The sequence below is a fragment of the Azolla caroliniana genome, unplaced genomic scaffold (assembly GCF_043228905.1).
Source record: "Azolla caroliniana isolate FFs.n. ecotype wild unplaced genomic scaffold, voAzoCaro1.0.p SCAF_9, whole genome shotgun sequence".
NCBI lineage: Eukaryota > Viridiplantae > Streptophyta > Polypodiopsida > Salviniales > Salviniaceae > Azolla > Azolla caroliniana.
In genome coordinates this window covers 533,145-544,094 of record NW_028230444.1, presented here as the reverse complement: position 1 = coordinate 544,094, position 10,950 = coordinate 533,145, and positions in this window count along the sequence as shown.

Sequence of the window (10,950 nt, the reverse complement as noted above, 5' to 3'; positions counted from 1 at the left end):
ATTTTTGTTTTTTGGGGCAGGTGAGGAATAGATGGTGGAGAGTTCTGACCTTCATCCACATCTAGAATACATGTTGACGTTTTCAACCTTGCTGGTCTATAGAAGTTTCTTGCATTGAATAACATGAGCCATGCGAGTACTGGCAATGATTGAGGCAATACTGCACTCTAAATTTTCTTGAATATATAATGACACGAGTGAGTGGACCGGCTTGCTTGTACACCACATACAGGCTTTAAAGGAACTAGTGTTCCACATCTTGGTCTGGTAACATGTGGATGTTAAGAATTTCTAGACTTTCTAAGAGTTTAGAACTCTGGTTGGAGGGTTCCTTGTACCATAGGAAATAAACCAAAGATAAGAAAAGAATGTGATTTAGGACCATATGCATACTCTTATAAATCATACTCATTTTTCTGCTCTACTATTGCTCAGCTCTTTGTAGGAGTTAACGGTGAACATGTTTTGCTCAGCAAAGAGAATACATCTGATCTATGTTTCATTGTTATTGATTATGGAACCTAGGGCAATACAAAAGATCTTGCAAGCTTTCTTAAAATTTCATAAGAACTCTTATTGTGCTTCATCAGTTCTTGTTGTAATTAGCAAAGTATTGAAGGTAAATTTAGTCATGTTTATGTTCATCCCAAGACTATACTGGCATCTAATATGAAAAGATATTGCAAGCTTTCTTAAAATTCCTTCATCAATCATTTGTACAATTAGCAAAGTGTGAAGGTAAGTTAATTCACGTTCATCCGAAGACTAATAATGGCATCTAATATGGATCACCCTTTATAAAATCATGTTCCTCTCTTACACAATCTTTTATGTTATCACCAAGTCAATATGTTAGATCATTAACAAATCATTTGTCAGTAAACTTGTTGATTGGTTAGATACCCTTTTAGCTTCACTTTCGAACATCCAACAATGTAATAACTTCTTATATTAGATTCATCAAATGCATCTTTGATTGGTATTGACCAGGATCAACGAAAACAAGGAAAGAAACAATTGTTGCATGTGAATCATCTTCATTAACATTCTTCAATTCCGTGAAGTTGTTGGTTTGCTTACCTCAATTAGCATCCATGTAAATGTATCAATTGAGGGCCAATAGGTTTGTTCTTCAGATTATATGGAACAACCTTCATTGCATTCTTCATTTTTGGTTCACTTGAATTTCCATGATCCACATAAAGCTTTTAAAAGGAACTATTCATCCAAATAACATTACATCTCATTGTCTTTTTTCTACAATCATTTTCTTGAATGTGGTGTCTTGGATCTATATAATTACGGTTACTTGAACATCTCGTCCATTGGAAGGTGCTTAAGTGCTGATGATGATAATGTTCTGATTGTGACCCAATATTGGAGTAGACCTGTTTGAATATTTTAAGTTGGAAGGAAACTAACTTGTGCATTTGTGTTGAATAAGTATGCTAAGTAATCTACAAGTAATTCTAACTTTTTTTAAAATACTTAGAATATGTATTTTACATAGGTGTAGAATACTTGTAAAATACGTTAAATACTTCTTAAAATTTAAAGTATTTTTTTCAATAAAATAAAATAAAATTTTAAGACTTTTTTGAAATGATAAATACCGGTTAAATAAGTAGAATACATCATATTTTTAGAATACGTGAAATTTTAAAAAATGGCAGTTCTAAAACATAGAATATGGGTAGAATACTTCAGAGTATTGTAAATGTAGAATTCTGCATTCTACAAACTACGGATAGCAATTTAATTTCTAAGAAAAACATCATTCTAGGAAGGAATTTGAATCCGTTGCTTGGCATGTGATCCTTACTCAAAACATGTCAAGTTTTTTATGCTTTAACATTAGAATCATGATCCAACAACATGGTTTAGATGCTCAACATCAACTTCTTGTGAGATAACATGTTTCCAATGTCAATTATCAAATCTAGAAGGAATATAGATACTAGAGGGCAAACTATTATATTTCTTTCTATGAATCTTGATGTACTTAAGGTCAAGCCAGCATTTTGAAACCTTAACATGTGTGAATTTTTAATACATTCATTCTTTGAAGCTAATACTTAATAAATAATTGTGCTTTAAAATCTTTCATATGTTAAGATCACATATTTAACCAATGTTTTTTGCATGCTAAAAAAACCTTAGCTGATGTTTTTTTTCACGTGGTTCCTGGTCTTATTTATTTTTTTGCATATTATATGAGTGCTTTGTTTAAATTTAGTTGTGTGGTATCCAACCATTGAGCTAGTTCCCCCAAAAAAAATTTGACCCTTTTCATGTCCCCAATGTGAAAGGGAAATTATAGTCTTTTTTTTTTTTTTTTTTTCAAAGTAAAGCTACTTTCCCATTAGTTAGGAAGGATTATTACATAGAGTCTATAAGGAGATTTGTACACACATCGGGGAGACTTCCTCCGATCAAGCCAAAGAAGATGAGCCACTTACATTGCCTTGCGGCCTAACTTAATGTAAGAAGCTACCTATATCCAAGGCAATGCCCTTCAATGTGGCCTCGTACGAGTCGGCTCTTGGGGCCTACACCGAAAAGAGGGTGGCAGGTGAATAGGAAACAACCAACGTGGGGGCTGGTAGTTCCACCTCGGGCCACTCCCGCCTTGCATCACCATAGGTGTGCTCTGCCATTTCTGCCAAAAGCGCAAACGGGCAGTGGTCACGTCGTTGGAGTGGTTGCAGATCTCTTCTAGTTGCCCTCGTAGGCAGCTGATAAGCGCGAACCATATGTCCATGATCACTTCCTCCGGGGGGCGTACTGTACCTTGGAAGACCTTGAGGCAGCGCGCTTTCCATATATACCACAAGGTGAAACCTGCGATCAACATCCAGATTTCCGGAAACCTAGGGGATGCGGGCTGCAAGCCTCTTTCAAAACGGATCTTGACGATTTTGCCTCTCGTGCATACATAGCACCAACTATCCGCATTGACGGCGTCCGTCCACCCTTCGACCGAGTGATCAATCCATGCCGCAGCGCTCCACAAGGCTGTTCCTTCAACGTCGCATGCCACAAGGAGGCGAGTCACTCTATCCCATACCTTTTGAGCTTGAGGGCAATCCCACAAACAATGTCTCAGAGACTCATTAGGTAGAGAGCACAGTGGGCAGCCTAACGGGCCGCCCCGTTTATCTAACCATTCGCCAACGGGCACCACATTATGACCGATCTGCCACCAAAAGAGCTTGATCTTTTCAGGCATGTGGAGACGCCAAAGACCCTTCCAAAAGGCAATGAGCGCCTCATCGGGGATGCCCAATGTTCGCCAGCCGTTGCGAAGGGGGCCGCCTCGCTGCAGTTGCAAAGTCCGACCCAATTTAGTGGTGTAATCGAAGAAGTGGTGGAGTCTATCGTCATGTTTCCATCTGAAATCCCCGGGGTCCCAATCCAGATCGACAAGGGGACGGCAACCGTATACCCTTAACCTCCAATGGGGTTCCACCTTAGCAACATCCGGGTCTGTCTTCCAGATGTTATCAATCTGTGCCACCACTCGGATTGGGTGCCAAGAGCCGCTGCTCTGGCTGTCCCCAAAAACTGTATCACTCCCCGATCCGCTCATGCCCTTTAGCGCCTTGACCATTCCAGCCTCGTCAAAGAGACCGAACCATGCATGTTCTCTCGCCACCCCCATCGGAACCCTGTCAACTGCCTCAGCTATCAGTCTCCGCATTTTCGTAGCTCCCTTGAGGGGAGGGAAAAGGACCTCTTGGGCTCTTCCTGAATCAGCCATGCGTCTCCAATCGTCTATAGATAGGAGGCCTGTTTGTGCCAACTTTCCCCATGCTAGGCCCTTAAGTTGCCCTAGCATCGCGTTGTCATTCGTTCGCACATGAGGATTCCAGAATAGTGGCTGTCTAGTCCATTCGGTCAATGTTTCCGGGGTGTGCTTGACCAAATGTTGTCGTATATGGCACCATGCCCGCAAGATGGAGTTCGTGACCCTATCCTCCGGATGGCAAGCCAGCCTGGGTGGGACTCCACTCGTGCAGCACCAATTCAAGGAGTCGGGCCAAGGCCTACCATACTTGGGAGTCCCTACTTGCAGCCTGTTGCGAAGAAGTACCTTCCAACACCCCTTACCGGGCAGGAGGCAGCGAACCACCATTTTAGCCAGCAATGCACGACTCTGCATTAAGGGGTCTATGAGGCCAAGCCCCCCTTTGGCCCGCGGTTGCGTTAACCAACACCATGAGACTCTGGCGGCAGCCCGTGGGTTGTCCTTACCTGACCATATAAACCCCCTAATGGCAGCCTTAATCGCGTGCAAACCTGCAGGGTCCATAATCCAGCATGAGACTGAGTGCCACATGGTAGCGAGCAGCACTTGGTTCGCCACAAGGACCCTACCAGCGAAGGACAATTTTGATCTACTCCACTGGTTCAGCTTCTTACTTATTTTGGCTTGTACGTGGGCCAATTGAGCTCCCTTGGGGATTGACCTCCCCATCGTAAATCCAAGGTACTTGAAAGTCGTCCCACTAGGGACCCACGTAAAATCGGCATGGGGTTGCCATCTTGGTGTCTCCTGTTCGCTGAACCATAGACCTTGGGTTTTATTCCAATTGATCTTGGCACCAGCCGCCTGACAAAAGTCCTCGACAAGATGTTCAGCCCGCTGTAAATTCTCCTCATCACCTTGCAAGAAAAGAACCGTATCGTCGGCATATTCAGATAACAGCAAATCTTCAGTCGCATTGGGGATGGGCAATCCCCGCAACCCGCTAGTTGGTGCTTGTAAGTAGGCGGAGAAAGCCTCGGTTATAAAGAGATAGAGATATGGGGCTAGGGGACAGCCTTGCCTCACTGAGCGTTGTAGTTGGAAGGCGGGTCCCCTAGATCCAGCCATCAGCACGCTACTCGTAGCTGTCCGATAGAGTGCAGAAGTGCAATTCCTCCATTTTTGAGGTAGGCCCAAAGCTCTCATCACATTTTCCAAGAAGGGCCATAACACCCTATCGTAGGCCTTCTCAAAGTCTAGCATCAGAATAGCCGAGCTCGATACGGAGCGACCGGCCAATGCCATAGCTTCCCAAAGAAGCAACACATTATCAAAGATACACCTGTTCTTGACAAACCCAGTTTGATTGTCGTGTATGATGTCCGGTAAGAAGCTTGCTAATCGCTGAGCAAGGACTTTAGCAAGTATCTTGTATGCCGTGTTAAGGATCGTGATTGGACGCCATTGGCGCAACTCTAGGCTTCCCTCTTGGGATTTGGGGATGAGATATATCATCCCCTCAGCCAGACCAATCGGCATCTTTCCTGAGGACCAAATCTCTTGGAACCCGGCTTCCAAGGACGGGAGAACACATTCCCAATGAATCTCGAAGAAATCTCGTGAGAGACCATCGGGACCGGGGCATGCACCCCTTCGCAATCCCCTAAGTGCCTCCGAGAGCTCTAAACGAGAGATGGGACTATCGAGCACAACTTCCATCTCTTGGGTTACCTTGGGGTGAATGCAAGACATCACTCGATCAGCCAGCTCCGAGTTTTGCCGCACATGCGTAGGTGCGAGGAGGTCACGATAGTATTGTGTTGCCATTTCCAGAACCTCAGTCTTGTCCTCCGTTATTGAGCCGTCTGGTTTTCGCAGCCCGTGTATACGTCCACCACCACCCTTGGGTGCCTTGTAGTGAAAGAAATGTCGGTTGACCTTGTCGTCTTTTCTAGCCCACCATGCTGCGTTTCTTCGAAACAACATTCGGTTCTTCTCCAAAGTCCTTTCATGTACCTTCATCTTTGCTTCCTCTAGTTTAGCTCTAGACCATTTGCAACTAGGGTCTACCTGTAACAGCCGTTGCGCTGCCGCAACGGCCTTCCTTAATTTTGTTTCAATGGCTCTAACCTGTTGGAGGGCGCGCTTGGTCTCTTGTTGTAAAAAGGAGGACGAGCGGGCCAATTTTTTCAACAGATCTTCGCTGGCTGATTTACTGCCCATGGTGTCCTGCCATATACTCTGTAAACCGGCCTTCACCTCTTCACTCTTCATGATCTTTATGGGGATCTTTACATTGAGACTGCCCTTGCTATCGTTGGGTGGGTTAAGGTCTAGTCTCACCGGCTGATGATCTGAAAAGGTAAGGCCTGCCAAGATAGCAAAGGAGCCCCCGAGCTCTTCGAGGGATGAGCTGATGTATATGCGGTCTAGCCGTGCAAGACTACCGCCCCTAGCATTCCCGGCGGCTCTAGAAAAGTGCAGCGAATGTGAGCTTCGCCTAAGGGAAGAGCCCCATGTATCCTTCACCCCGATTTTGCCAATTAGGAAAGCCCATGAATCCAGCTCCGCACCATAAATAGGCCTCTGGGTCCCTCCTTTCCTATCTCCCATGTGTTCAGTCATGTTGAAATCACCTGCCATTACCCAAGCCTCGACATTAGGTAATGTTGTCGCGAGCATCCTCCAAAAGATTGCTCTCTCGGGGGCTGAGTTAGGGGCATAAATGTTTAGCACCCCAATCTGTAGGCGATTCCATTTCAGAAGCACGTATAAGGCCCGACCCTCCACCAGCGTGCCAGATGATGTTACTTCGTATCGGGCCTTATCGCTGATCGAGATGCAGACCCCTCCTCTTCGGTGGAGGTCACCCTGCGCAGCCGACCACCATGTGGTCCACCCACCTGACAAGGGGTTTACTAAGCTCTGAGTTCGCTCTTGCGAGAGGTGGTGTTCCTGCAAAAGCAATATGTCAATATGGCCCCCTATATTAAGGGGATTCAACTCCTCCTGAAGTCTTCTACACTCTTGGTGTTGTCGGCCTCCACCAAGGCCCTGTACATTCCACGTTAGGATCCTCATCCGAAAACGGTGACGTTGGCGCCCATGTTCGGGCCGATCTCCATGTCATGGGGCAAACTAACACCTGTTTCGGGGGGTATGGTCTCCACTGCAGGCTGCAAATCCCCTACAAGATTCTCAGCCGATCGTTCTCGACCCGCTTCAAATAGATCCCGCGATACATTTGTGCTCCGAAGCGGTGGCACAACTTGCACCCCTCTATCTAACAGAGTCGTCGCCAAACCAGGTGTTGGTCTTCCTATCTTACCCTTTTCTTTGTCCTTGAGCTTGCCCGTCCGGATCCACGATTTCACTAATCTGAGGCCACTACCACATTCCCGCTCCACCGGGAGGGGGGGCTGTGCCAGCTTCTCTTCCGGGGTGGACGGTACAAGTTGGGGTTGCATCTCCATCGGGGTGGAGAACACGAGTTCGGGCTCCCGCAGGGGAAGGCGTGAGGAGTCGCACGGGGACAGCATTGCTGCTAGCGCTGCTGGGTCGCCATCCCCTAACCCTTGAAGAAGTGTAAATCTGTTGGTAGCTCTCACCTGTAGGTCGGGTGCCTTGGCACTCCTGGAGAGGATCTTTACTCGTTTCAAGGGTTGCTCGTCCACGCTTGCTGGTGACAAGGTGGCAGGACTTCTTTCAAGGGGGTGGTCATGAAAGAGGGCGGGAGAGGAGGCACCTAGGCCTCCAAGTTTCCCCTTCTTCTTAACGGATATCCAAGGAGCTTCTTCACCCTTGGATGTCCCGACTTTGCCCGAGGGTCGTGGTCCCGAGCTTCCCTTTCCAATCTTACGAGGACACTCCTTAGCTAGGTGTCCTGTCTGTTTGCAAATGAAACACTGCCCCGGGAGTCCCTCAAAAACCACTTTTACCACTGTGAGGCCTAACTCCTCAGAGTAGAGTCTAATCCTTGATGGAAGTCCATGGAGGGAAAGCACCAAGATACGCAACTTGGGCACCTCTGCGACTGTGTCTGCCATTGACGCTTTTTGAGGGCATATCATTCCTACTTGTTCGCCAAAAAGAGGGAGCAGATGGTACAAATGTGGAGGGAGGCCAGGAAATGTTGCGGTGATCACCCTAGGGTTGTTGAGTTTCCGTAACTCTTCGATCGGATTGAACCCTGGTGACCATGGTTGGAGCAACACCTTGCCGTACTTCAGTTCGAGTACCTTGAGCTCGACCAATGGCTGCGCCAGCGAGTCATTACCTAATTCAATGTGGAAGAAGTTTTTCCCTAAACCCCTGACACTCTTGATTACCGGCATGTTCTCCAACACAGCCACCTGAAACATGTCCCGAACCATGCCCCGACTTGGTCTACCTGCCAGAAACCTACATACGAAGGAGGTACGCCGTAGGCGTTCGATTTCTTCCGCTAAGACACGGTTAGCCTCGGGGGACAGGGTAATGGCGAGATCTGATCCACCTTCTTCATCGAGCAAATTGGACGCTGGTGGAAGCTTGATTCCTCCCATCATAGCGAGTTATGTGTCTTGCGAGCCTAGGTTGTATGTGTTGTTCTTCCCTTCCCCCTGGACAGCAATTGGCGTTGTGCTCCTCCTCTTACTCTGTTGGACAGCGCGCGTGTTCCTCAGTGTGCACCTACTCCTGCTCCTGCACGCCTTTTCCTGCTGCTCCCACTCCGCGCTCTGCTGCGTTTGCTCCCGCCAACGCTCTGCTGCTTATTACCTGCAGTTCTCCAGTGTGACGGCTTGGACAGCAGTTGGCGCCTCTGGCTCTGTTGGGTAGCGCGTGCGTTCCTCAGCGTGCACCCGCTCCTGCTCCTTCACGCCACTCCTTCACGCCATGCCTGCGCGCCATCGATCTCTATTAAAAGAGAAGGAAATTATATAGTCTTATGAAGTAGCAGCATGCATGCATGCCATTTATGTCTTGACTCTTGACTAGAAATTTTATAAGAAAACTCTTGTTGAAACTCCCTTGAACTTGGAACAATTTTATTAGTAATTACTACCCTAAACTCTATATGGAAGCAATTGTCTTACCCAAGTGTCATAGTGATCTTTCTTGACAAGCCAACTTTTGATTTCTCTTCTATGCATATGTTCTCAAATTCATAATAAACCCTCTTTCCAGCTTCCGAGCAATGAATAGCACATTCATTCTAATCAATGATCATAGGGAACCTCAAGCTAATGTTTTCTAACCGTTTCAATTGGCCCATTATTCTGCACGATGCAAATGCGGCAACGAACTTTTGCAAATATTTGAGTTGTGATTTCCTTTTTTCAGAGGTCAATATCCCTCCACTTTTCTAAAATAACATTGATACCGTGTTCATTTAAATGGGTGTTTTTTATGTTTGGACAATGAAACTTTTTTTATAAGTGAAGTGCACCTCAAAATAAAGATAATATAAAAACTAGCCCAATTGATTTTGAAAAACACAATTCGACCACTCATGATGAATCGTAATGTAATTGGTTCGATCTTTTAAGTCTCTTTGCTTTACATGTTTTGGCCTTATCTGTGAAAACATACCCCCCTACTCACACACTATCCCCAAGATTTTTACGGAAGGTAGAATTGATAGTTACCCTTTTCTTGTAATCATCTCAATCTCAGAAAATGAACATGTTTGAGACTTCGAAGTTGGAACCTACAAATCGCAACTTTCTCTCTGTTGCCCCAAGAACTTTCTCTTACCAAACGTGGAATTGGTAGTTTACCCTTTTTTATAAAGATCGAAACATCAAATCAATTAGATGTTTGACACTTGAACCCACAAGTGGAACTTAGAATTCATAGTTTCTCTTTTCATATAGATTGCAATCAGACTTAAAAGTGTATAGTTTCAATTTTAATAATGATCACATCATCAAACCGATTAAATGTTTGACACTTAAACCTACAACCTCAAATGTTGTAAAGTACAAGAGTTACTAGAAGTAACCACACCAAGATGTTACGTGTTTCACTTTTCGATGAATAAGGAAATCCCATGGCATTGTGAGAACAATATCTAAAATCGGTTTCTTTGGTCTCTAACAACTTTGGTTTAGCGATGTATTGCATTGTTGTATAAACGCGCGCGCGCGCACACACACACACACACACACAAGATGTACATTGAATTGAAATGATTATTTTACTTCAATGGGTTTTTGAAAATTGACATATTGCAACAATAAAATAGGATAAGCTTGCTTGAAAGTTACCCACATGCCCTATGAAATTGTTCGGTGTGTGTCAAATCACGAGGTTGGTCACAACATACGAGTGCATGAGACGTCTTTTCTATTATAGAAATTTGATTTCTTCAATCAATAAATATATTAACATGTGGATTGCTAAAGAGGATGGTACTAATATCCTGTGCCTTTTTGACAAATTAACAATGATCGAAGACATATGACTTTCAAGTATTATATTTATAAAGTATTCAGTAAGAGTGATAATATTTGGAACAAAAAGAGTAATTGAGATATCCACTTTGGCAAGTGTATGCTTTAAGTTGGATTGACAGTATCTATAGATAGATACATAGTGAGAACATGACCAACAATGATTCCTTTTTTGAGAAACCCATTTAAAATCCGATTGTTTTGGGTTATTGTGAGCAAGTGTTTGTTGTGCCAAAAATAAGGCGATTATTATAATCAAGCTAATTAATCTCCACATAATCCTTCATATCTTTAAGATACTAAACGGACGGTGATCGTTATGTCTTTAAACTACACAGGGTACTGAAATGTCATCGGTTCTTGCAAAATCTTTTTTGCTGAACTGGGTGTTAGCATCTTGGCAACTAATGATTAACACACACTTTATGTTAGGACATTGACATATGCTCCTTCAAAGCTTGTTTGAAGGCACTTAAATAAATGTCTACTCGTTTGGACCCCCTCACACAATGAGCATTCAAACTTGAGATCACGACAAATCAGAGACCTCCAAAACTTACTCGACATACATGCATAGTAGCCAATTTAAAAAGAGAGTATGTGTGGATATTTTCTGGCACATTTGACTGGAGGATGTCATCCACTATAGTACGATGTGATTTGTGTATGAAAGTGTGTGTAAGATCTCATTCTATTCTCAATCTTGATACCATCCAAGTTATGTCAAAATGTTTAAAAAGCAAAATTTACCAGGACAAAGCATTCTAC